The 25,257-nt window shown below is 39.0% G+C and overlaps 1 protein-coding gene across 4 annotated transcripts in view; it reads left to right on the top strand.

Moving 5' to 3' along the window:
- The first annotated feature begins 3,589 nt into the window (after positions 1–3,589).
- The window catches only part of LOC147371011 (alcohol dehydrogenase 6-like), a 70,002-nt gene continuing 48,334 nt past the window's right edge, over positions 3,590–25,257 (top strand). For all 4 annotated transcript variants that reach the window (XM_086406703.1, XM_086406701.1, XM_086406704.1 and 1 more), the window contains exon 1: positions 3,590–3,754. The gene's annotated coding sequence lies outside the window, so the exon portion shown is untranslated. The remainder of the gene's footprint in view (positions 3,755–25,257) is intronic.

The following is a 25,257-nucleotide window of genomic DNA, read 5'->3' as shown; positions in this document are numbered from 1 at the left end:
CTGCTGGTAAAGAGTGGGGGAAGTTACTGCTTTTTCGAAGGGGAAAACAACAATACAAGACTTTGAAGAACATGAAAAACCAAGAAAACATGACATTACCAAAGGAACACAATAATTTTTCAGTAGAGAACCTCAAAGAAAGGGAGATATGCAAATATCCTGACAAAAAAATTATTTGAAGGAAGCTCAGCAAGCTATAAGGGAATGCAGATAGAGATAATTCAATCCAACTCAAAGGAGTGAAGAAAGCTTATGTGAATTATGGGACAACATCAGGAAAAATAGTATTTCATTATGATATTATCATAAAGAGAACAGAGAAAAAGAGGAAGAAAGTATAATTAAAGAAATAATGGTTAAAAAATTCCCAAATCTGAAGAGAGATATGGACATCCATAGAGCTGAAGGTCCCCAAACAAATTCAATCAAAAGAGAATTTCATTTGGACTTCGCTGGAGGTCCAGTGGTTAAGACTCTGTGCTTCCAATGCAGGGAGCATGGTCAGGGAAAGATCCCACATGTTTTTCAGTGTGGCCAAAATATATCAACAAAAATTTTGTTTCTCCTTTATTACATTTTCCCCTCTACTATACAAGATCTGAAATTTTATTTAAGTGCAGAATTTTTCTTTTTATCATCAGTAATCAGTCATATGGGGCTTCCCTTGTGGCTCAGTGGTAAAGAATCTGCCTGCCAATACTGGAGATGCAGGTTTGATCTCTGGGTCAGGAAGATCTCCTGCATAAGGAAATGACAACCCACTCCAGTATTCTTGCCCATAGACAGAGGATCCAGGTAGGCTACAGTCCATGGGTTTGCAGAACAGCCAGATATGACTTAGCAGCTAAACAACAACAACAATCAGTCATATAAAATATAAGGGAAAAAAAACATTAATCCCCTCCCCATTGTTACACTGGAATGTTTGAAATAAAGAAACCTGGTATATGCATTCAATGGTATACTAAGAAACCTTATAAAGGAAGGAAATCTTGCCATATGTGATAACTTGGATAAACCTGAAGGACATTATTCTAAGTTGAAATAAGTCAGTCACAGACAACTGCATGATTCCCCTTTTATGAGGTATCTAAGGTCACTAAGAGTTGGATAGGACTGAGTGACTTCACTTTCACTTTTCACTTTCATGCATTGGAGAAGGAAATGGCAACCCACTCCAGTGTTCTTGCCTGGAGAATCCCAGGGAAGGGGAAGCCTGGTGGGCTGCCCTCTATGGGGCCGCACAGAGTCGGACACGACTGAAGCGACTTAGCAGCAGCAGCAGCAAGGTAGTCAAACTCATAGAAGAAGAAAATGGAATAGCAGTTGCCAGAGACTATGGGAAGGGGAAACAGGGAGTTGGTGTTCAATGTGTATAAAGTTTCAGTTACAAAAGATGAAAAGGGTCTAGAAGTCTGTACAATATTGTGCCTACAGTTAACAACAATGTGTGGTACACTTCAACAATTACTAAGAGGACAGATCTTAAGTCATTTTTTCCCCTATATTAAAAAAATAATCATTTGGAGAAAGTATGAATTAATCCCAGACTTTCACTCCAGTCAAGAATGAGTAACTGAGATGAGATTTACCCTCCCATCTGAAAAAAAAAAACTGAAAAAAAAAAGTATGTATAATATTTGTATATAAAATATAAATTGTATAATATATACATATACATGTATTATATATATATAACATATATATCTTTCACATCTGTATATGACAATGGTTTTAAGACAGAACATTAGGCAATGAAAGAGTATTTGAAGTGAAAGGAAGAGGAATTGAGCCCTACAATTAATTGCCCTAGTTTATTATCTATGATTCATACATTTGTGATAAATTGATTTTTGACAAGGGTGCCAGGACCATTCAGTTGGCAAAGAATTTGTTTTCAACAAATAATGCTGACATGATGATACTCACATGCAAAAAAATAAAGTTAGATCCCTATCTCCTCCCATATGATCCATTTTGAATCAAAATGGGTCAAGGAACTAAATGTAAGAGCTGTAACTATAAAAACTCTTTGCAGAAAATAATAATTCATTTCAATAATATTGGTATAGGGGCCTCAATGGGGATTCTCTAATGGCTCAGATGGTAAGGAACCTGCCTGCAGTGCAGAGGTCTGATCCCTGGGTCAGTATTCCAGTATCCCCATTCCAGTATTCTTGCCTGGAGAATTCCATGGAAAGAGGAGCCTGGCAGGCTACAGTCCACAGGGTCCCAAAGAGTTGGACAAGACTGAGTGACTAATACTTTCACTTTCAGGGTCCTTACCAGTATGCCCACAACATTAAAGCTGTGGTGGTCCATCATAAGGAGCCAATCATTCCTCTCAGATTTGAGAACAGGCCAAATTGGGCTGTTAAATGAAGAGAGAGTGAAGATAACCATCCCTTCTTTAATTAGGTCTTGAATAATGGGTTTCAATCCTTAAAATCCCTATTTTAATTTATGTTGTGCTGTATCAACTATTTTAACTGGGGTGAGGGGTTATTTTTGAAAGCCAATTTTAAGTGCCAGCAATTTGTTTTATTACTTGTTGGGCCAGAATGTGCATAACCACTAGGAGATATTTTAGGACAAGGATGCTATATGACCATGGGAAATTTAAATAAGGCAATAGTTCTGATCATTAAGATAAGGAATACCTAATTTTCCTCTGTTTTATATTTGGTCACTCCCCTAAGAGTATAGAGAGCCTTTTACTTAAATTTAGTCAAATCTCTTGGTTTAAATGTAGAAGGATCCCCAATTATAACTATACCCTAATATTAAGTTCATGAAAATTTGTCAATTGTTGTATCTCAGCAGATATTAATTTAGAACCTATATTATAGGCTGAGTGTGAGTGAGGGGGGCGGGGGCCGGAGAGAGTGGGGGCTGCCGGGTGAGTCTACGCGTGAACAGATAGACCTGCGGACGGGACAGCCGCGGCCGTAGGCCCTTCTAAGCCCCGCTTAACCCCTGATGCGCGGGGGGACGAAACCCCTCTCGCTGGGGGATGCTGCGGAATTCTTGGCGCTGGGCATCCGGACCGCCGGCTAAACCCCTGAAAAAAAAAAAAAAAAGAACCTATATTATAGAAACACAAAAACTTCTTTTGTTTGTTTTTCTATTTTATAAAGTTTTCAGTAGTTTTGTATTTACAGCTGGGTCAAATAGTTGTATTTTTAGGGTAGTTACCAGCCACACTTGGAGGAAATCCTCTCTATTTATATTTAGTTTCTTCCTCCAGAGAGTCTCATATCAGCATTGCCAGGGTTTAGGGCCTCCTCTACAGCAATGCTGGCTCTATAGTGCTAACCCCTGGCTTAATGTGCCATAGGTATTTTTCCCTAAACCTGAGAAACAGGATCTTTGTTGGTGACAGAGCCATAGGCAGCATCAGGAGCAAAGAATTTTGTAAAGTCCTAAAAGTCCTAGTGAGCAATCTGTTTTTAGGAATGTGGATCTCTCACTTAAAATCTGTTCAAATGTGCACTGATGATGTCACATATGTCACTGATCACGTCACATGTCACCAATGAGGCCAAGAGGGTATGAAAAGGTTTATTACTAACATCAGGAGGCTTTCTGGAAGGAGGAGCTAAGATGGCGGAGGAGTAAGACGGGGAGAACACTTTCTCCCCCACAAATTCATCAAAAGAACATTTAAACGCTGAGTACATTCCACAAAACAACTTCTGAATGCCGGCAGAGGACATCAGGCACCCAGAAAAGCAACCCAAGTCTTCAAAAGGAGGTAGGAAAAAATATAAAAGACAAAAAAAGAAACAAAAGAGGGAGGGACGGAAGGGAGTCTTAAAAAGAGAGAAGTTTCCAAACACCAGGAAACCTTCTCACTGCCGAATCTGTGCTGAGCCTTGGAAGCACAGAGGGCAACATAACAGGGAGGAAAAATAAATAAACAATTAAAACCTGCAGATTGCGAGCCCTACGTTAACTCCCCCAGCGGAGAAGCAGCGCAGACGCCTGCACACGCCACTAGCAAGCGGGGGCTGGGCAGGGAGGCACGGCGCAGGCTGCATAGCTTAGAGTAAGGATCTGGCCTGAATAACCCGAGTGCTATCTGAGCAAAATAATTTGGGCTAGCAAACCAGACTGTGGGATATCTACCATGCAAAAAGTCAGCCCTAACCTAAGACACTGCCAGGCCCGCACACGGAACAAAGGACTGAACAGAGATAGCCGGCTGCAGACCTTCCCCCTCTGGTGACAGGCAGCCAGAACCGGAAGGGAGCAATCGCAGCCCCAGAGAGACATTATCTAAAAAACTGTAAGCAGGCTTTTTTTGCTAACTAAAACTTCCTGGGGGTCTGGACGGTCAACATCCGCCTGAGAAGGTGCGCCAGTTGTACACCTAGATAACTGAGTGGCGGGGAGGCGATAAGTCGCAGCAATCGCGCTCACCAAACACCTCATCGCCTGAACTGCTTGGACCTGGGAAGGGCACAAAACGCAGGCCCAACCGAGTCTGCGCCTCTGAGGACAACCCGAGTGCCTGAACCTGAGCAGCTTGGACCCAGGAGGTGCAAGCAGCCCAGGGCCGGCCACGGATGGTTCCCAGCGGAGCAACCTAGAGCCTGAGCAGTGTGGGCAGGGAGGCTACATGCGCCGTGAGCAGGGGCAGACCCAGTGTGGCTGAGGCACTGCGAGCACAAGCCTGTGTTATTTGTTTGCAGCGTGCCCCCCTCCCCACAGCGCGACTGAACAAGTGAGCCTAAAAAAAAAAAAAAGTGTCCACCACCGTCCCCTTTGTGTCAGGGTGGAAACCAGACACTGAAGAGACCAGCAAACAGAAGAAGCTATAACAGAGGGAACCGCCTTGGAAGCTACAGGCAATAGATTAAAACCCTGTGGTTAGTATCAACTACATAGGAAGGGGCCTATAGATCTTGAGAAATGTAAGTCAGACCAAAGAACTAGCCGAAAATGAACTGACCCCACAATACTCACAACAAAAGCAGAGAAAGTCCTAGATATATTTTTACTATTTTTACAATCATTCTTTCTTTCTTTTTAATTTTTAAAAAAATTTTAAGTCCTCTATTATTCCTTTAATTTTCACTTTTATAACCTACTATTACTTTGCAAAAAAAAAGAAGGACCCTATTTTTTAAAGCAAACATCATATATATATATTTTTTTATAATTTTTGTGACCTTGTTTTTTGTTTTTTATTTTTTTCTTCTTTTCTTTAACATTGTAGTTTTGAAATTCCAATCTCTACTCTAGATTTTTAATTTTAGCTTTTTGGTATTTGTTATCAATTTTGTACCTTTTTTTTTAATATAATTTTTGTGACTTTTTTTTTCTCTCTTTCTTTCTCTTCTTCTTTTATATAACATTGTATATCTGAAATTCCAAACTCTACTCTGGATTTTTAATTTATGCTTTTTGGTATTCGTTATCAATTTTGTACCTATATTTTCTTTATAATTTTTGGAACTTTGTTTGTTTTTGTTTGTTTTTTTCTCTCTTTCTTTTTCTTCTTCTTTTCTTTAACATTGTATTTTTGAAATTCCAAACTCTACTCTAGATGTTTAACTTTTGCTTTTTGGTATTTGTTATCAATTTTGTACCTAAATTTTCTTTATAATTTTTGCAACTTTGTTTGTTTTTGTTTTTGTTTGCTCTCTTTCCTTTCCTTCTTCTTTTCTTTAACATTGTATTTTTAAAATTCCAAACTCTACTCTAGATTTTTAATTTTTGCTTTTATGTATTTGTTACCAATTTTGTACCTAAGACCCCAATCTTGAATACCCATTTTTCACTAGGGAGCGAGATTACTGGCTTGACTGCTCTCTCTCCCTTTGGACTCTCCTTTTTCTGCACCGGGTCGCCTGTGTCTCCTCCCTAACCCCTCTTACTCTACCCAACTCTGAATTTCTGTGTGTTCCAGATGGTGGAGAACACTTAGGGAACTGATTACTGGCTGGATCTGTCTCCCTCCTTTCATTTCCCCCTTTTATCCTCCTGGCCACCTCTGTCTCCTTCCTCCTTCTTCTCTTCTCTGTATAACTCCGTGAACATCTCTGAGCGGTCCAGTTGTGGAGTGCACATAAGGAAGTGATTACTGGCTAACCCACTCTCTCCTCTATTGATTCCACCTCATCTCATTCGGGTCACCTCTAACTCCCTCCTCCCTCTTCTCTTCTCCATGTAATGCTATGAACCTCTCTGAGTGACTCACACGGTGGAGAAACTTTTCATCTTCAATGTAGATGTTTTATTAATGGTGCTATATAGAAGGAGAAGTTTTGAAACTACTGTAAAAATAAGACTGATAACTGGAAGCAGGAGGCTTAAGTCCAAACCCTGACTCCAGGGATCTCCTGACTCCAGGGATCATTAATTGACAGGAGCTCATCAAATGCCTCCATACATACACTGAAACCAAGCACCACACAAGAGTCAACAAGTTCCAGGGCAAGACATACCAAGCAAATTCTCCAGCAACACAGGAACACAGCCCTGAGCTCCAAGATACAGGCTGCCCAAAGTCACCCCAAAACCATAGACATCTCATAACTCATTACTGGACACTTCATTGCACTCCAGAGAGAAGAAATCCAGCTACACCCACCAGAACACTGACACAAGCTTCCCTAACCAAGAAACCTTGACAAGCCACCTGTACAAACTCACACACAGTGAGGAAATGCCACAATAAAGAGAACTCCACAAACTGCCAGAATACAGAAAGGACACCCCAAACTCAGCAATTTAAACAAGATGAAGAGACAGAGGAATACCCAGCAGATAAAGGAATAGGATAAATGCCCACCAAACTAAGCAAAAGAGGAAGAGATAGGAAATCTACCTGATAAAGAATTCCGAATAATGATAGTGAAATTGATCCAAAATCTTGAAATCAAAATGGAATCACAGATAAACAGCCTGGAGACAAGGATTGAGAAGATGCAAGAAAGGTTTAACAAGGACCTAGAAGAAATAAAAGAGTCAATATATAATGAATAATGCAATAAATGAGATCAAAAACACTCTGGAAGCAACAAATAGTAGAATAACAGAGGCAGAAGATAGGATTCGTGAATTAGAAGATAGAATGGTAGAAATAAATGAATCAGAGAGGATAAAAGAAAAATGAATTAAAAGAAATGAGGACAATCTCAGAGACCTCCAGGACAATATTAAACGCTACAACATTTGAATTATAGGAGTCCCAGAAGAAGAAGACAAAAAGAAAGACCATGAGAAAATACTTGAGGAGATAATAGCTGAAAACTTGCCTAAAATGGGGAAGGAAATAATCACTCAAGTCCAAGAAATGCAGAGAGTCCCAAACAGGATAAACCCAAAGTGAAACACCCCAAGACACATATTAATCAAATTAACAAAGATCAAACACAAAGAACAAATATTAAAAGCAGCAAGGGAAAAACAACAAATAACACACAAGGGAATTCCCATAAGGATAACAGCTGATCTTTCAATAGAAACTCTTCAAGCCAGGAGGGAATGGCAAGACATACTTAAAGTGATGAAAGAAAATAAACTACAGCCCAGATTATTGTACCCAGCAAGGATCTCATTCAAATATGAAGGAGAAATCAAAAGCTTCTCAGACAAGCAAAAGCTGAGAGAATTCAGCACCACCAAACCAGCTCTCCAACAAATACTAAAGGATATTTTCTAGACAGGAAACACAAAAATGGTGTATAAATTCAAACCCAAAACAATAAAGTAAATGGCAACGGGATCATACTTATCAATAGTTACCTTAAACATAAATGGGTTGAATGCCCCAACCAAAAGACAAAGACTGGCTGAATGGATACAAAAACAAGACCCCTACATATGCTGTCTACAAGAGACCCACCTCAAAACAGGGGACACATACAGACTGAAAGTGAAGGGCTGGAAAAAGATTTTCCATGCAAATAGAGACCAAAAGAAAGCAGGAGTAGCAATACTCTTATCAGATAAAACAGACTTTAAAACAAAGGTTGTAAAAGAGACAAAGATGGTCACTACATAATGATCAAAGGATCAATCCAAGAAGAAGATATAACAATTATAAATATATATGCCCCAACACGGGAGCACCACAATATGTAAGGCAAATGCTAACAAGTATGAAAGGAGAAATTAACAATAACACAATAATAGTGGGAGACTTTAATACCCCACTCACACCTATGGATAGATCAACTAAACAGAAAATTAACAAGGAAACACAAACTTTAAACGATACAATAGACCAATTAGACCTAATTGATATCTAGAGGACATTTCATCCCCCAAAAATGAATTTCACCTTTTTCTCAAGCGCACATGGAATCTTCTCCAGGAGAGATCACATCCTGGGCCATAAATCGAGCCTTGGTAAATTCAAAAAAATTGAAATCATTCCAAGCATCTTTTCTGACCACAATGCAGTAAGATTAGATCTCAATTACAGGAGAAAAACTTTTAAAAATTCCAACATATGGAGGCTGAACAACACGCTGCTGAATAACCAACAAATCACAGAAGAAATCAAAAAAGAAATCAAAATTTGCATAGAAACGAATGAAAATGAAAACACAACAACCCAAAATCTATGGGACACTGTAAAAGGGGTGCTGAGGGGAAAGTTCATAGCAATACAGGCATACCTCAAGAAACAAGAAAAAAGTCAAATAAATAACCTAACTCTACACCTAAAGCAACTAGAAAAGGAAGAAATGAAGAACCCCAGGGTTAGTAGAAGGAAAGAAATCTTAAAAATTAGGGCAGGAATAAATGCAAAAGAAACAAAAGAGACCATAGCAAAAATCAACAAAGCCAAAAGCTGGTTCTTTGAAAGGATAAATAAAATTGACAAACCATTAGCCAGACTCATCCAGAAACAAAGGGAGAAAAATCAAATCAATAAAATTAGAAATGAAAATGGAGAGATCACAAGAGACAACACAGAAATACAAAGGATCATAAGAGACTACTATCAACAATTATATGCCAATAAAATGGACAACGTGGAAGAAATGGACAAATTCTTAGAAAAGTACAACTTTCTAAAACTGAACCAGGAAGAGATAGAAAATCTTAACAGACCCATCACAAGCCCGGAAATTGAAACTGTAATCAAAAATCTTCCAGCAAACAAAAGCCCAGGTCCAGACGGCTTCACAGCTGAATTCTACCAAAAATTTAGAGAAGAGCTAACACCTATCCTACTCAAACTCTTCCAGAAAATTGCAGAGGAAGGTAAACTTCCAAACTCATTCTATGAGGCCACCATCACCCTAATAGCAAAACCTGACAAAGATGCCACAAAAAAAGAAAACTACAGGCCAATATCACTGATAAACATAGATGCAAAAATCCTTAACAAAATTCTAGCAATCAGAATCCAACAACACATTAAAAAGATCATACACCATGACCAAGTGGGCTTTATCCCAGGGATGCAAGGATTCTCTAATATCCGCAAATCAATCAATGTAATACACCACATTAACAAATTGAAAAATAAAAGCCATATGATTATCTCAATAGATACAGAGAAAGCCTTTGAGAAAATTCAACATCTATTTATGATAAAAATTCTCCAGAAAGCAGGAATAGAAGGAACATACCTCAACATAATAAAAGCTATATATGACAAACCCACAGCAAACATTATCCTCAATGGTGAAAAATTGAAAGCATTTCCTCTAAAGTTAGGAACAAGACAAGGGTGCCCACTCTCACCACTACTATTCAACATAGTTTTGGAAGTTTTGGCCACAGCAATCAGAGCAGAAAAAGAAATAAAAGGAATCCAAATTGGAAAAGAAGAAGTAAAACTCTCACTGTTTGCAGCTGACATGATCCTCTACATAGAAAAGCCTAAAGACTCCACCAGAAAATTACTAGAACTAATCAATGATTATAGTAAAGTTTCAGGATATAAAATCAACACACAGAAATCCCTTGCATTCCTATACACTAATAATGAGAAAACAGAAAGAGAAATTAAGGATAGAATTCCATTCACCATTGCAACAGAAAGAATAAAATACTTAGGAATATATCTACCTAAAGAAACTAAAGACCTATATATAGAAAACTATAAAACCCTGGTGAAAGAAATCAAAGAGAACACTAATAGATGGAGAAATATACCATGTTCATGGATTGGAAGAATCAATATAGTGAAAATGAGTATACTACCCAAAGCAATTTATAGATTCAATACAATCCCTATCAAGCTACCAATGGTATTCTTCACAGAGCTAGAACAAGTAATTTCACAATTTGTATGGAAATACAAAAAACCTCTAATAGCCAAAGCTATCTTGAGAAAGAAGAATGGAACTGGAGGAATCAACCTACCTGACTTCAGGCTCTACTACAAAGCCACAGCCATCAGGATAGTATGGTACTGGCACAAAGACAGAAATATAGATCAATGGAACAAAATAGAAAGCCCAGAGATAAATCCACGCACATATGGACACCTTATCTTTGACAAAGGAGGCAAGAATATACAATGGAATAAAGACAATCTCTTTAACAAGTGGTGCTGGGAAAACTGGTCAACCACTTGTAAAAGAATGAAACTAGAACACTTTCTAACACCATACCCAAAAATAAACTCAAAATGGGTTAAAGATCTAAACGTAAGACCAGAAACTATAAAACTCCTAAAGGAGAACATAGGCAAAACACTCCGACATACATCACAGCAGGATCCTCTGTGACCCACCTCCCAGAATATTGGAAATAAAAGCAAAAATAAACAAATGGGACCTAATTAAAATTAAAAGCTTCTGCACAACAAAGGAAACTATAAGCACGGTGAAAAGACAGCCTTCAGAATGGGAGAAAATAACAGCAAATGAAGCAACTGACAAACAACTAATCTCAAAAATATACAAGCAACTCCTACAGCTCAACTCCAGAAAAATAAATGGCCCAATCAAAAAATGGGCCAAAGAACTAAATAGACATTTCTCCAAAGGAGACATACAGATGGCTAACAAACACATGAAAAGATGCTCAACATCACTCATTATCAGAGAAATGCAAATCAAAACCACTATGAGGTACCATTTCACACCAGTCAGAAGGGCTGCTATCCAAGAGTCTACAAGCAATAAATGCTGGAGAGGGTGTGGAGAAAAGGGAACCCTCTTACACTGTTGGTGGGAATGCAAACTAGTCCAGCCACTATGGAGAACAGTGTGGAGATTCCTTAAAAAACTGGAAATAGAACTGCCTTATGATTCAGCAATCCCACTGCTGGGCATACATACTGAGGAAACCAGAATTGAAAGAGACACATGTACCCCAATGTTCATCACAGCACTGTTTATAATAGCCAGGACATGGAAGCAACCTAGATGCCCATCAACAGATGAATGGATGAGAAAGCTGTGGTACATATACACAATGGAGTATTACTCAGCCATTAAAAAGAATACATTTGAATCAGTTCTAATGAGGTGGATGAAACTGGAGCCTATTATACAGAGGGAAGTAAGCCAGAAAGAAAAACACCAATACAGTATACTAACGCATATATATGGAATTTAGAAAGATGGTAACAATAACCCAGTATATGAGACAGCAAAAGAGACACTCATGTATAGAACAGTCTTTTGGACTCTGTGGGAGAGGGAGAGGGTGGGATGATGTGGGAAAATGGCATGAAATACATATAATATCATATATGGAACGAGTCGCCAGTCCAGGTTCGATGCACAATACTGGATGCTTGGGGCTGGTGCACTGGGACAACCCAGAGGGATGGTATGGGGAGGGAGGAGGGAGGAGGGTTCAGGATGGGGAACACATGTATACCTGTGGCGGATTCATTTCGCTATTTGGCAAAACCAATACAATATTGTAAATTTTAAAAATAAAAATTTTTTTTTAAAAAAAGGAGGCTTTCTGAAGAAAGCAGACATGCTTTCAAGCAGGTTCATAATGGCTTGAGGAATCATAGCATTCCTGAGCTATGGTTGCTGCATGTTACAACTGGACAATAGAATATTGGGAGATACTCAAGTGGATCACAGAAGTGCCATACATACTCCTCCCTACCTGCGTGGTATACAATTAGCCTACGTAATAACATAGAAGAAACTGGCAAGATCTAGGTTGAGATAAGGAAAGGGCACTCACACAAATTACCAGGCCAGAGCCTCAGGCCTAACTGTATGGAATATCCACAGAGATTCCATGTAAAGATTTCAAGCCAGTTTGCTCTTTCTAGATTGTCGAAAAGCAGTTTTCACCAGGGCCTATACCACCCTCAGTGACCTTGAGCAAAGCAAATTCAAGAAAAAGAGAGAAAACAAAAATACACACATACAGGATTAGGAGTAAGAAAGAAAACTAACCAAAGATAGACATTTTCTTTTCATTACAAGAAAATGCAATGTAAATTTTTTATGCAAACATGTTTGAAACACTTGCTGATTAATGATTTACTGAGAAAAAATAAATTAAAAGCATGCTTCAGAGATATTGCAGGTCTGGTTCCTGAGAATACTAATAAAGTAAATCACAGAAATTTTTTGGTTTCCCAGTACATATAAAAGTTATGTTTACATTATATTTTAGTCTATTAAATATATAATAGCCTATGGCTAAAAAATGTACAATACCTTTTTTAAAAAATACTTTATTGCTAAAAAATGGAAATCATCATCTGAGCCTTCAGCAAGTCTTAATATTTTTGCAATAATAACATCAAAGATCATTGATCATAGATTATCATAACAATTGTAATAATGATGAAAAACTTTGACATATTGCAAGAATTACCAAAATGTGACAGAGATATAAAGTAAGCAAATGCTGGAAAAATGTCACTGATAATATAACTCAGCTACAAGATTGCCACAAACCTTCAATCTGTGAAAAATGCAATATCTGCAAAGCTCAATAAAGCAAAGTGCAATGAAATGAGATATGTTGTTCCTGTTGTTCAGTCATTAAGTTGTGTCTGACTTTTTGCAACCCCATGGACTGCAGCACGCCAGGCTTCCCTGTCCTTCACTGTCTGCCAGAGTTTGCTCAAACTCATGTCCATTTAGTCAGTGATGCTATCTAACCATCTCATCCTCTGCTGCCCTCTTCTTTTGCCTTCAGTTCATTGCCTTCAATTTTTCCCAGCACCAGGGTCTTTTCCAATGAGTTGGCTCTTCACATCAGGTGGCCAAAATATAGGCGCTTCAGCTTCAGCATCAGAACTTCCAATGAATATTCAGGGTTGATTTCCTTTAGGATTGACTGGTTTGATCTCCTTGAAGCTGAAGGGACTCTCAGAGTCTTCTCCAGTACCACAATTTGAAAGCATCAATTCTTCAGCCCTCAGTCTTCTTTATGGTCCAACTACCCCATCCATACATGACTACTGGAAAGATCATAGCTTTGACTGTACGGACCTTTGTCGGCAAAGTGATGTCTCTGCTTTTTAAAACATTGTCTAAGTTTGTCATAATTTCAGTTCATTTCTTAATCCAACTAACAGATATATGATGGTTCAGTTCATTGCATTAGTCTTTATGGATACCCTTGGAGATATACTGGATATTGTATCTTTTTAAAGAGAAAGTGAAAAACAGACTGAATAAATAAATGCATTCAATGGGAATCACTTGAAAGACTTTCCCCCTTTTTATGTCAGAATGTTGTTGGAAGCAGGGCTTAGAAGGCTCATGGTAGAAGGATATAAGTGAATGCATGTCTTTAGAAAATTAAACTGGCAACAGAGAGAAAGATGATCGGAATGAGAAGTGGCCAATAACACAAGACACATTGTTAATCTATTATAGTAGTCTGAGGGAGAAATAATTAAATAGAGTACCTATACTGGAGTGGACACAAGAGGATGGAAGCGGAAATCATTGAAAAAATAGAACAAGCAGCCTGGAAATAAATGAAATTACATGAAAAGCAGCAGAAAGGAAGGAGTTTGAAATGACACTAAGGTACTGAGCCTGCCTGACTAAAAATGAGAAAAAACAGAAAATAAAAGAAATAGAAAATGAATAGGTTAATAAGTAAAAGGCTATATGACAGTATAAACAAAATGTCTGCTGTCTTACTGAGAAAAAATAAAATACATATCTAGAATGGTTTTGTTCTGGTCCCATCTTCTTAATTCCCCAAATAGCTTCAATTTGTTAAAATGTGCTTTTTACTTCCAATGTTAGTTAATTTTCTAATTATCTCTCCTGAAGTTTCCAATGTTAAAATTAAAGCTGACAAGGAAAGCTATCTGGGAAAAAGTCTTCACTTCTCAGCTGTGGCAGTCAGTTGTAAGAGGACTATTCTATTAATGTGGCAAAGTCAATTTAGGGAATCAATTGGGAATTTTCATAAAATAAAATTTCACTATTAACTCCATGACTAAATAATTTCCCTTGCTGCTAATTAATACACTCTTGCTTTGATAGAAAGCAAGATCCTACTCTTCAAGGATCTAATATAAGTGAAAGCCGACTCAAGCAGCTTTAAACAGATTAAAAAATAAACCTAGAGTAAAAGGCATCACTATTAACAACCCTAGGGATAGAAACTCCCTGTTCAGGCCTAGAGGATTTTTCTTTAAAGTGTGGTATTTCTATTAAATGCCTGTGGTCAGTGAATAGAAATGGTAATTCTCTGCCCTGTGATCTCATTTTTCTCAGCACTTTTTGTAATATTATTAAAACATCTAGAGAATAAAACTTGGTCAGATTTGACTGTGGACTGCTGTGCTGCTGCTGCTGCTGCTGCTGCTGCTGCTAAGTCACTTCAGTCGTGTCCGACTGTGTGACTCCAGAGATGGCAGCCCACGAGGGTCCCCTGTCCCTGGGATTCTCCAGGCAAGAACACTGGAGTGGGTTGCCATTTCCTTCTCCAATGCATGAAAGTGAAAAGTGAAAGTGAAATTGCTCAGTCGTGTCCGACTCCTAGCGACCCCATGGACTGCAGCCCACCAGGCTCCTCTGTCCATGGGATTTTCCAGGCAAGAGTACTGGAGTGGGGTGCCATTGCCTTCTCCGTGGACTGCTAATGATATACAAATAATTTATAGTATTTTTTTACACCATTCCTTTCTGTGTCTAAGTCCCTGATCCTATGATTTCAGCTATCTTAATTATCTAAGACTGGTTCAGATGGTAAAGACTGCCTGCAGTGTAGGAGACCCAGGTTCAAAACCTGGGTCAAGAAGATCTCCTGGCGAAGTAAATGGCAATCCACACCAGTATCCTTACCTGGAAAATTCCATGGACAGAGGAGCCTGGCAGGCTACAGTCCATGGAATTGCAGAGTCAGACACAACTATGTGGCTTTTTCTTTCTTTCTTTTTCTTCCTTCCTTCCTTCTTTCTTCCTTTCTTTCCATGAAACATAATTCACAAGTTATATGTTGTGATCCACATAGTCAAAGGCTTTAGAGTAGTCAATGAAGCAAAAGTAGATATTTTTCTGGAGTTCCCTTGCTTTTTCTATGATCCAACAGATATTGGTAATCTGATCTTTGGTTCTTCTTCCTTTTCTAAATCCAGCTTGTACATCTGGAATTTCTCAGTTCACATACTGTTTAAGCCTAGTTTGAAGGATTTTGAGCATTATCTTCCTAGCATGTGCAATGAGTGCAATTGTGCGGTAGTTTGAACATTCTTTGGCATTGCCTTTCTTTGGGATTGGAATGAAAACTGACCTTTTCCAGTCCTGTGACCACTGCTGAGTTTTTCAAATTTGCTGGCATATTGAGTGCAGCACTTTCACAGCATCATCTTTTAGGATTTGGAATAGTTTAGCTTGAATTCCATCACCTCCACTAGCCTTGTTTGTAGTGATCCTTCCTAAGTCTCACTGGATTTCACACTCCAGGAAATGTGACTCTAGATGAGTGACCACACCATCGTGGTTATCCTGATCATTAAGACCTTTTTATATAGTTCTTGTATTCTTGCCACCTCTTCCTAATATCTTCTGCTTCTATTAGGTCCATACCATTTATGTCCTTTATTGTGCCCATCTTTGCATGAAATGTTCCCTTGGTATCTCTAATTTTCTTGAAGAGATCTCTAGTCTTTTCCATTATATTGCTTTCCTCTATTTCTTTGCATTGATCACTGAGGAAGTCTTTCTTAACTCTCCTTGCTACTCTTTGGAACTCTGCATTCAGAAGGGTATAACTTTCCTTTTCTCCTTTGCCTTTCACTTCTCTTCTCTTCTCTGCTATTTGTAAGGCCTCTTCAGACAACCATTTTGTCTTTATTTTTCTTGGGTATGGTTTTGGTAACTGCTTCCTGTACCAAGTTTTGAACCTCCTTCCATAGTTCTTCTGGCACTTTGTCTATCAGAACTAATCCCTTCAATCTATTTGTCACTTTTACTGTATAATCATAAGGGATTTGATTTAGGTCATACCTGAATGGTCTAGGAGTTTTCCCTGCTTTTTTCAATTTAAGTCTGAATTTTGCAATAAGGGGTTCATCTGAGCCACAGTCAGCTTCCGGTCTTGTTTTTGCTGACTGTATAGAGCTTCTCCATCTTCGGCTGCAAAGAATATAATCAATCTGATTTCAGTATTGACCATCTGGGATGTCCATGTGTAGAGTTGTCTCTTGTATTGTTGGAAGAGACTGCTTGCTATGACCAGTGTTCTCTTGGCAAAACTCTGTTAGCCTTTGCCCTGCTTCATTTTGTACTCCAAGGCCAAACTTGCCTGTTACTCCAGGTATCTCTTGACTTCCTACTTTTTCATTGCAGTCCTCTATGATGAAAAGGACATCTTTTTTTTTTTTTGTATTAGTTCTAGACGGTCTTGTAGGTCTTCATAGAACTGTTTAGCTTCTTCAGCATTAGTGGTTGGGGCACAGACTTGGATTACTGTGACATTGAATGGTTTGCTTTGGAAATGAACCAAGATCGTTTTGTCATTTTTGAGATTGCACTCAACTAGTGTGATAGAAGTAATAAATCTAAACTGTACTGTCCTTATTGGTAGGATTTCACACATCCATATCTGAAGACAGGATTGTGCTAAGTGCCCAGAGCAAGGAAACAAGCAGCAAGACAGAAACCACTCCTGACCCTTTTGGTCCCCTCTTCTTGTACCTGATCTACCTATTACTTCCCCAATCTTTTCTGTCATGTCTTTTCATTTTTCATTCCTATTATTGCTGTTTCTTGAAAAATATGACATCCTATCTTAGAATATGAATTTTAATATGAGAGAACTAAATACTAATTATCTTACTTCCACCATTTCAATTTAAAATTACAAATGTAACCAATAGAACTATGAATAATAATGTTTTAAGGAAGAAAAAGATAGAGTTGGCTGTTACTTATGCAATGTATTAATATATTTTGTTTAAAATTGATAAATAAAGCATAGGCATATAACTTCATTCCATGGAGTAACTACCAAAAGATCTAAAAACAGGAAATTTTAAGTGTGTATACCTCTGTTTATGAAGTTGGGAATGAAAAATTGCTTTATCATTATAGGTCCTTATATTTCATTTTTTGTTATGCATTTACATTACTTAATCAAAAATGGAAAATAAGGTAAAAATGGGAAGTCAAACTATCTAAAACCCCAGACAGGGGCGTTCTATTCATTAGCTCATAGGCAGATCCCAGTAACTCTGGGTGGTTTGATGCTGGTGATCTTGCCAAACTACATTTTGAAAAACACTGATTTATGTAAAATCTCATTTGCGTAAGGCTATATAACCTTTTTTATAAATAATGTGTAGATAGATTCCACACACAGATAATGGAATGGAACAGAAAAGAATAGAAAAGAAAGTGTTCTGAAAGGATGTTTACTCAAAAGTTAATAGTGTCTATGCTGACATTGTGAAGTTTCAGCTAATTCTTACCTTCATTATTATACTATTATGTAATGTTTTTAAGCAATCAGTTCAGTTCAGTTCAGTCGCTCAGTCATGTCCGACTCTTTGCGACCCCATGAATCGCAGCACGCCAGGCCTCCCTGTCCATCACCGACTCCCGGAGTTTACCCAAACTCATGTCCATCAAGTCGATGATGCCATCCAGCCATCTCATCCTCTGTCGTGCCCTTCTCCTCCTGCCCCCAATCCCTCCCAGCATCAGAGTCTTTTCCAATGAGTCAACACTTCGCATGAGGTGGCCAAAGTACTGGAGTCTCAGCTTTAGCATCATTCCTTCCAAAGAAATCCCAGGGCTCATCTCCTTCAGAATGGACTGGTTGGATCTCCTTGCAGTCCAAGGGACTCTCAAGAGTCTTCTCCAACACCACAGTTCAAAAGCATCAATTCTTCAGCGCTCAGCCTTCTTCACAGTCCAACTCTTACATCCATACATGACCACAGGAAAAACCATAGCCTTGACTAGACGGACCTTTGTTGGCAAAGTAATGTCTCTGCTTTTGAATATGCTATCTAGGTTGGTCATAACTTTCCTTCCAAGGAGTAAGCGTCTTTTAATTTCATGGCTGCAGTCACCATCTGAAGTGATTTTGGAGCCCAAAAGATAAAGTCTGACACTGTTTCCACTGTTTCCCCATCGATTTCCCATGAAGTGATGGGACCAGATGCCATGATCTTCCTTTTCTGAATATTGAGCTTTAAGCCAACTTTTTCACTCTCCACTTTCACTTTCATCAAGAGGCTTTTGAGTTCCTCTTCACTTTCTGCCATAAGGGTGGTGTCATCTGCATATCTGAAGTTACTGATATTTCTCCTGGCAATCTTGATTCCAGCTTGTGTTTCTTCCAGTCTAGCGTTTCTCATGATGTACTCTGCATAGAAGTTAAATAAGCAGGGTGACAATATAACAGCCTTGACGTACTCCTTTTCCTATTTGGAACCAGTCTGTTGTTCCATGTCCAGTTCTAACTGTTGCTTCCTGACCTGCATACAGATTTCTCAAGAGGTAGGTCAGGTGGTCTGGTATTCCCATCTCTTGAAGAATTTTCCACAGTTTATTGTGATCCACACAGTCAAAGGCTTTGCAGAAATTGATGTTTTTCTGGAACTCTCTTGCTTTTTCCATGATCCAGCAGATGTTGGCAATTTGATCTCTGGTTCCTCTGCCTTTTCTAAAACCAGCTTGAACATCAGGAAGTTCACGGTTCACATATTGCTGAAGCCTGGCTTGGAGAATTTTCAGCATTACTTTACTAGCATGTGAGATGAGTCCAATTGTGCAGTAGTTTGAGCATTCTTTGGCATTGCCTTCCTTTGGGATTGGAATGAAAACTGACCTTTTCCAGTCCTGTGGCCACTGCTGATTTTCCAAATTTGCAGGCATATTGAGTGCAGCACTTATGCATAATTTTCCAAAAACCAGTGACATAATATTTAATTGTTTAAAATTCTTCCTTGAAAAGAGTAAGCTTAAACAAAAAGAACAGATTGAAAATTTTAAATGAAAGTATGGAAGCAGAAATATAAAATGGTAAATTAAAAAATGAGATAAGATAAGTGAGTTCTAAAATAAAGGCAGGTCTCCATCAGAGATGGAGAGACACTGTCTTATTTATAACATTTTTACTTATCATTGTTTCCATCAACACAGAAAGTACCTGAGGAACAGCAGGCAACCAGTAAATACCTATTACAGACTGACTGGAAAGGTTGAGAAAGCTTGCTCTAGATACTTCTGTTTCTAAAACCAGATGACATGTATTATTTAGCTACCTGAGCCACTGAATACCCATTTTGCAGTTTGACTTAGGTTTCTGTCCTAATACAATTCTTTTCTAAATTTTTGTTCCTTCTTTTATGTTCTTTCCAGCTACCTTTCACCAATCTTTATTATTCTTTCTAAACTTTTCTCTTGTCTCAGCATTTCTTACATTATTATTCATTATGTGAACCAGATCATGGCATCTGGTCCCATCACTCCATGGCAAAGAGATGGAGAAACGATTAAAACAGTGACAGGCTTTATTTTCTTGAGCTCCAAAATCAATGCAAATGGTGACTATAGCCATGAAGTTAAAAGACGCTTGTTCCTTGGATGAAAAGCTATGATCAAACTATTCAGCATACTAAAAAGCAGAGACATTACTTTGCCAACAAAGGTCCATCTAATCAAAGCTATGGCTTTTCCAGTAGTCACATATGGATGTGAGAATTGGAGTATAAAGAAAGCTGAGCGCTGAAGAATTGATGCTTTTGAACTATGGTGTAGGAGAAGACTATTGAGATTTCCTGGACTGCTAAGAGTTCAAACGAGTCAATCCTAAAGGAAATCAGCCCTGAATATTCATTGGAAGACTGATGCTGAAGCCAAAACTAATACTTTGGCCACCTGATGCAAAAAAGTGACTCATGGGAAAAGACCCTGATGCTGGAAAGTTTGAAGGCAGGAGGAGAAAGGGATGACAGAGAATGTTATGGTTGGATGGCATCACCAACTCAATGGACATGAGTTTGAGCAAGCTCCGGGAGCTGGTGATGGACAGGGAAGCCTGGCATGTTGCAGTCCATGGGGTCCCAAAGAGGTGGACACAACTGAGCAACTGAACTGAACTGATACACACACACACACACACACACACACACACACACACACATGTATTTTTATAGGCCACACTATGCAGCTTGTAAGATCTTAGTTCCCCAGTCAGGCTTTGAACCCAAGCTGTTGGCAGGACAGCATGGAGTCCTAACCACTGGACTGCTAGGGAATTCTTGTAGCATAGTATTGTGTGTGTGTGTTAACTGTATTTCAATAAAAAAGGAAACTAAATTCTTCTGCAGCTATGTCAGAATAAATTAACTTGCCAGATTATAAAATTTCCCTTTCTGCTGACAAATAATTCATTAGAAAAAAAGTTTTTACTGACATATATTTGATAAACAAAATTGTGTGTAAATTTATATTGACTTGATACACTTATATTGCAATATGATTGTCATTTTCATATTAGCTAACACTTCTATTGTGTCATGTAATTATAATTGCTTTTAGTTTGAGTAACAATTAAAATCTCGTCACTCAGCAAGTTTAATGTTTGTAATAGAGTTGTATTGTCTGTTTGGAAAGAAAAGAAGCAGCCCCTGTTCCTAAGGAGATTTTAATCTATTTAGAAGTACACTGATCCTATCTCAACTAGTCACTTGGCTCAGCCGCTGCCACTCTGGATTGCTAGCACTGACAGCAGTGAAACTGTGTGACCCTTGGAATCACTGGATATATTTACTACCATGATATATGATTAGGTAAAACAATTTAGAGGCAAACCAACTTATTTCTCCTGTAAATATGCTAATGCATTTTGGTGGTGGGCTGTTTGTGCAAAGATTTTTGTGGTCCATTTCCACCTGGTTCCACTGAGCTCACTCTGTCGCCAATACTCTCCACAGTTCCAGCTCCTTCATGGCCTGGGGTGAAGGGATACTTCAGTGGGATTACTCCTTTTATAGCATGATCATCAGAACCCCAGATCCCTATAGATATCATCTGGGTAGGAATTAAGTAGCCAAGGATAAATTAGTTTGGAATTTTTCTTTTGTCTGAGACTTATTTGAATAATTTTTTACATGAATGACCTCATTTGATCCGTATAATAATATTCAGAGAAACACAGGGCATGTTTAATTACCCTTAATTTAAAGATGTGGAAAGGGAGACTCAAAGACTTAAAATGACTCACCCACTCTCATGGTGCTTGTTCAACCCTGGAAATAAACTAGGGCTATTGAAATCTACTAGGTACACCCTAGGTCATCAACTAGTTTCTTGCTCAAACTCATGTCACTTGAGTCGGTGATGACATCCAACCATCTCATACTCTGCTGTCCCCTTCTCCTCCCACCTTGAATCTTTCCTCCCACCTTGAATCTTTCCCAGCATCAGAGTCTTTTCATGAGACATTCAGTTCTTCACATCAGGTGGCCAAAGTATTGGAATTTCAGATTCAGCATCAGCACTTCCAGTGAATATTCAGGACTGATTTCCTTTAGGATTGACTGGTTGGATCTCCTTGCAGTCCAAGGGACTCTCAAGAGTGTTCCTCAACACCACAGTTCAAAAGCATCAGTTCTTCAGTGCTCAGCTTTCTTTATAGTCCAACTCTCACATCCACACATGACTACTGGAAAAACAATAGCTTTGACTAGACAGAACTTTGTTGGCAAAGTAATGTCTCTGCTGTTTAATATGCTGTCTAGATTGGTCATAACTTTTGTTCCAAGGAGCAACCGTCTTTTAATTTCATGGCTGCAGTCACCATTGGCAGTGATTTGGCACTTTTTAATAAAGATGATATAGACCTATTTCAAAAGTAGCACTTACCTTGCCCAAGGTGTCCATGATGAGTTTTGTTTTCCTCGGTGTCTTATAATGCCTAAAAGAATATCATTTATATGACTCTGCTCCTGGGGAAACTAAATTATCTATGTGCTGAGAGTAATTAAAAATAGTCACGTAATCACACATCAACATGGGGAAACTAGAGAGGTGAATGGTTGGCAAATATGTGAAAGTGAAGGACAGTAAGGAATATGAGAGAATGATTCAGGAGGGTGCCAACAACAAGGATGCTGTATTAGCGGGGAGACAGTTTGAAGGGAAGCAATAGGTGAAAAGGCAATGGAGTGATTATTTTAAAAAGTGAATAAACTAAGAGAAAGATCAGCTTGTAATTAGTTAAGAATTTCCGGAGTATCAGTCAAAGCCAGGAATTGCTAGATGCAGGTGATACCATTATAACACTGGGTCTCCAAGAGTCGAAGAGATGGAAAAGCACAAGTAATAATACAAAATACTGTTAAAAAGCTGAGAAATAAGTGATGACAAAGACATGACAAAGACAAATAAATGCCAAAAAATGATGACAAAGACAATGTGAGGTCATTATGAATGATGAGAGATGAGATTCAGATGAGACTTGCCATCCTTGTTACTATCGTGGTGAGTATCCTGCCTGTCACTTGGGAGATTGAGGTTCCCTGGAGGGGAGGGGAGGCAACAGGCTCTTTGGGGCTTCCCTAGTGGCTCAGATGGTAAAGAGTCCACATGCAATGCAGGAGACCTGGGTTCGATACCTGGGTTGGGAAGATCCCCTGGGGAAGGACATGGTACCCCACTCCAGTATTCTTGTCTAGAGAATTACATGGACAGAGGAACCTGCTGGGGTCGCACAGAGTTGGATACAACTGAGCCACTAATACTTTTTCACTTTAGCTGCATTTTGAAGAAGGAATTTATGTAAAATAAAAGAGTAGGTAACATATTCCAAATAGGGGGTTAAGCTCAATCAAGGTAAAGTGAAACTGTGTAATGTGGGCTTGGAGTAATGCTGCTGATGATGGCGAAGCCGCTGCTCCTGTTAATAAGGATGATATTTGGTTTGATAGTGAAAGGTTGTTGTTGAATCACGCGAATACACCGGGATTCTTGGCCCCCGGAGGAGAAGAATTCAATCCGGGGCCAGAGACGAGGCTTGATCACTCAGAGCTTTTGTAATAAAGTTTTATTGAAGTATAAAGGAGATAGAGAAAGCTTCTGACATAGGCATCAGAAGGGGACAGAAAGAGTACCCGCCTGCTAGTCTTCAGCTGGATGTTATATAGTCACTAGCAGTCTGTTAATGAAAGAAAGGAATGTCTTAAAATTCAGAATGGCACCAGGCCCCTCACCCATAAGATGCATTTTGGGATAGTCTTGGCGCCAAATGGTTTATCCTGGGCCATAAAATGATTAACTTGAATCTTGAAGAAGGGCAGATCACCATACAAATAGTTTCATTTACATAGATTAGGGGAACAATATCCATACTGGTTTGTCAAGTAGGTTCTGGGCCAAGAGGTGGAACCGACTTGGAGACAGAGTTTGGGGTAAAGGCATAGTACATTAGCATAGCTTAAGACGAACATTTCCATAAGAAAAAGGCATTGGTCATCTCTAGGCTCAAGAATAGCTAACTTCAGGCGAAACCAGGTGTCATTATGGCAACACAGTATTTTAAGAGAAACCTCCCTTTAAATTTGTATAGAGAAGGAAAAAAAATATTGCTAGTTTGTTTCCTCCTGCCGCTTAAGAGAGATAAAAATGTCTGACACTTGCAGGCTATTTCCTCCATTTGGAGAACCCTGGCCTTCCTGCCTGTTACCCTCTCAAATCCCCCCTTTTCTTTTAGGAGAATTATGTTGCCTAGGGAAAAGGGGCGTCGTTCTCATTCCATAACTACTTCCAAGCTGACAAGGGGCGCTGTCCCTAAATTGGTGAGGCAACATATTCTCCTAATCCTCATATTGAGAATATCTGATCCAGGGGCCCCAAATAGTAGCTGGAGGAAGCTACAGCAGTAGCAGAAGTTTGAGCAACCATCTGTAACTTAAAAGCTTTCATGCGGCTAGAAACAAATTCAGTTATACAATTACAGATGCAGGGAGCAAACAGCAAGAACAAAACAACCAGAATCAAAATTAAAAGTCACATTATGTCCATAGTTAAAGTACAAAGTGTTGCACCAGTCCATTTTAGGGTTGGTAGATGTCATCAGATGAAGAAGAGGCATCGCATGTGATTGTTGCCGAAGGTATTCACAGACTTGGAGAAAGTCTTTTCCTTGAAGTGGGGATGTCCACCATGGGAAGCCTTCCACTGACGAAGAGGGGAGCGCTCCGCAGACCCAGCAGTTAGACCGATTGTGGAATGCAGCATAGGAGTGAGCCCAGGACAGGAAGACATTGTCTTGAGGATCAAACGGCAGACTCAGGATATTTGGAGTCAGCAGAAGTAAGCTCACATAGATTATCAGGCCCATCCTCTGCCCTTTGCTTAACTCTAGAGCTCGGGTCAGAGCCACAAGCTCCGCTAACTGAGCACTGGTTCCCTGGGGGAGAGATTTTTGCTTCCAAAACCTGTTCAGCAGTCACCACGGCATAACCTGCTTTACGCTTTCCATCCTGAACAAAAGAACTGCCATCTGTAAATATTTCCATGTCAGGATTGTCTAATGGGGTATCCTTTAGATCCTCCCGAGCTGCATAGTTTAAAGTTAGGAATTGAGAACAATCATGATCAGGTGTTTCATTTTCCTTCTCAGGACGGAAAGTGGCAGGATTTAAATTTCCACAAACTTTAAGTTTAGTTACTGGTCCTTCTAACAATGACTGATACTTAAGAAGCCTACTGTCTGTCATCCAAATATTAACCTTAGAATTTAAGATTCCACTCACATCATGAGAAATCAGTACAGTAAGGTTTCGTCCATTAATTATTTTTAAAGCTTCAGGTGCTAATAAAGCCGCTGCCCCAATTACTCTTAGGCAGTGGGGCCACCCACGTGAAATTA

Source organism: Bos grunniens, chromosome 6, assembly GCF_055505025.1.
Source record: "Bos grunniens cultivar Pamir isolate PY7600 chromosome 6, Bosgru_T2T1.0, whole genome shotgun sequence".
Lineage (NCBI taxonomy): Eukaryota > Metazoa > Chordata > Mammalia > Artiodactyla > Bovidae > Bos > Bos grunniens.
The sequence above is the reverse complement of the archived record's forward strand: the minus strand, read 5'-3'. Positions and strand labels throughout refer to the sequence as shown.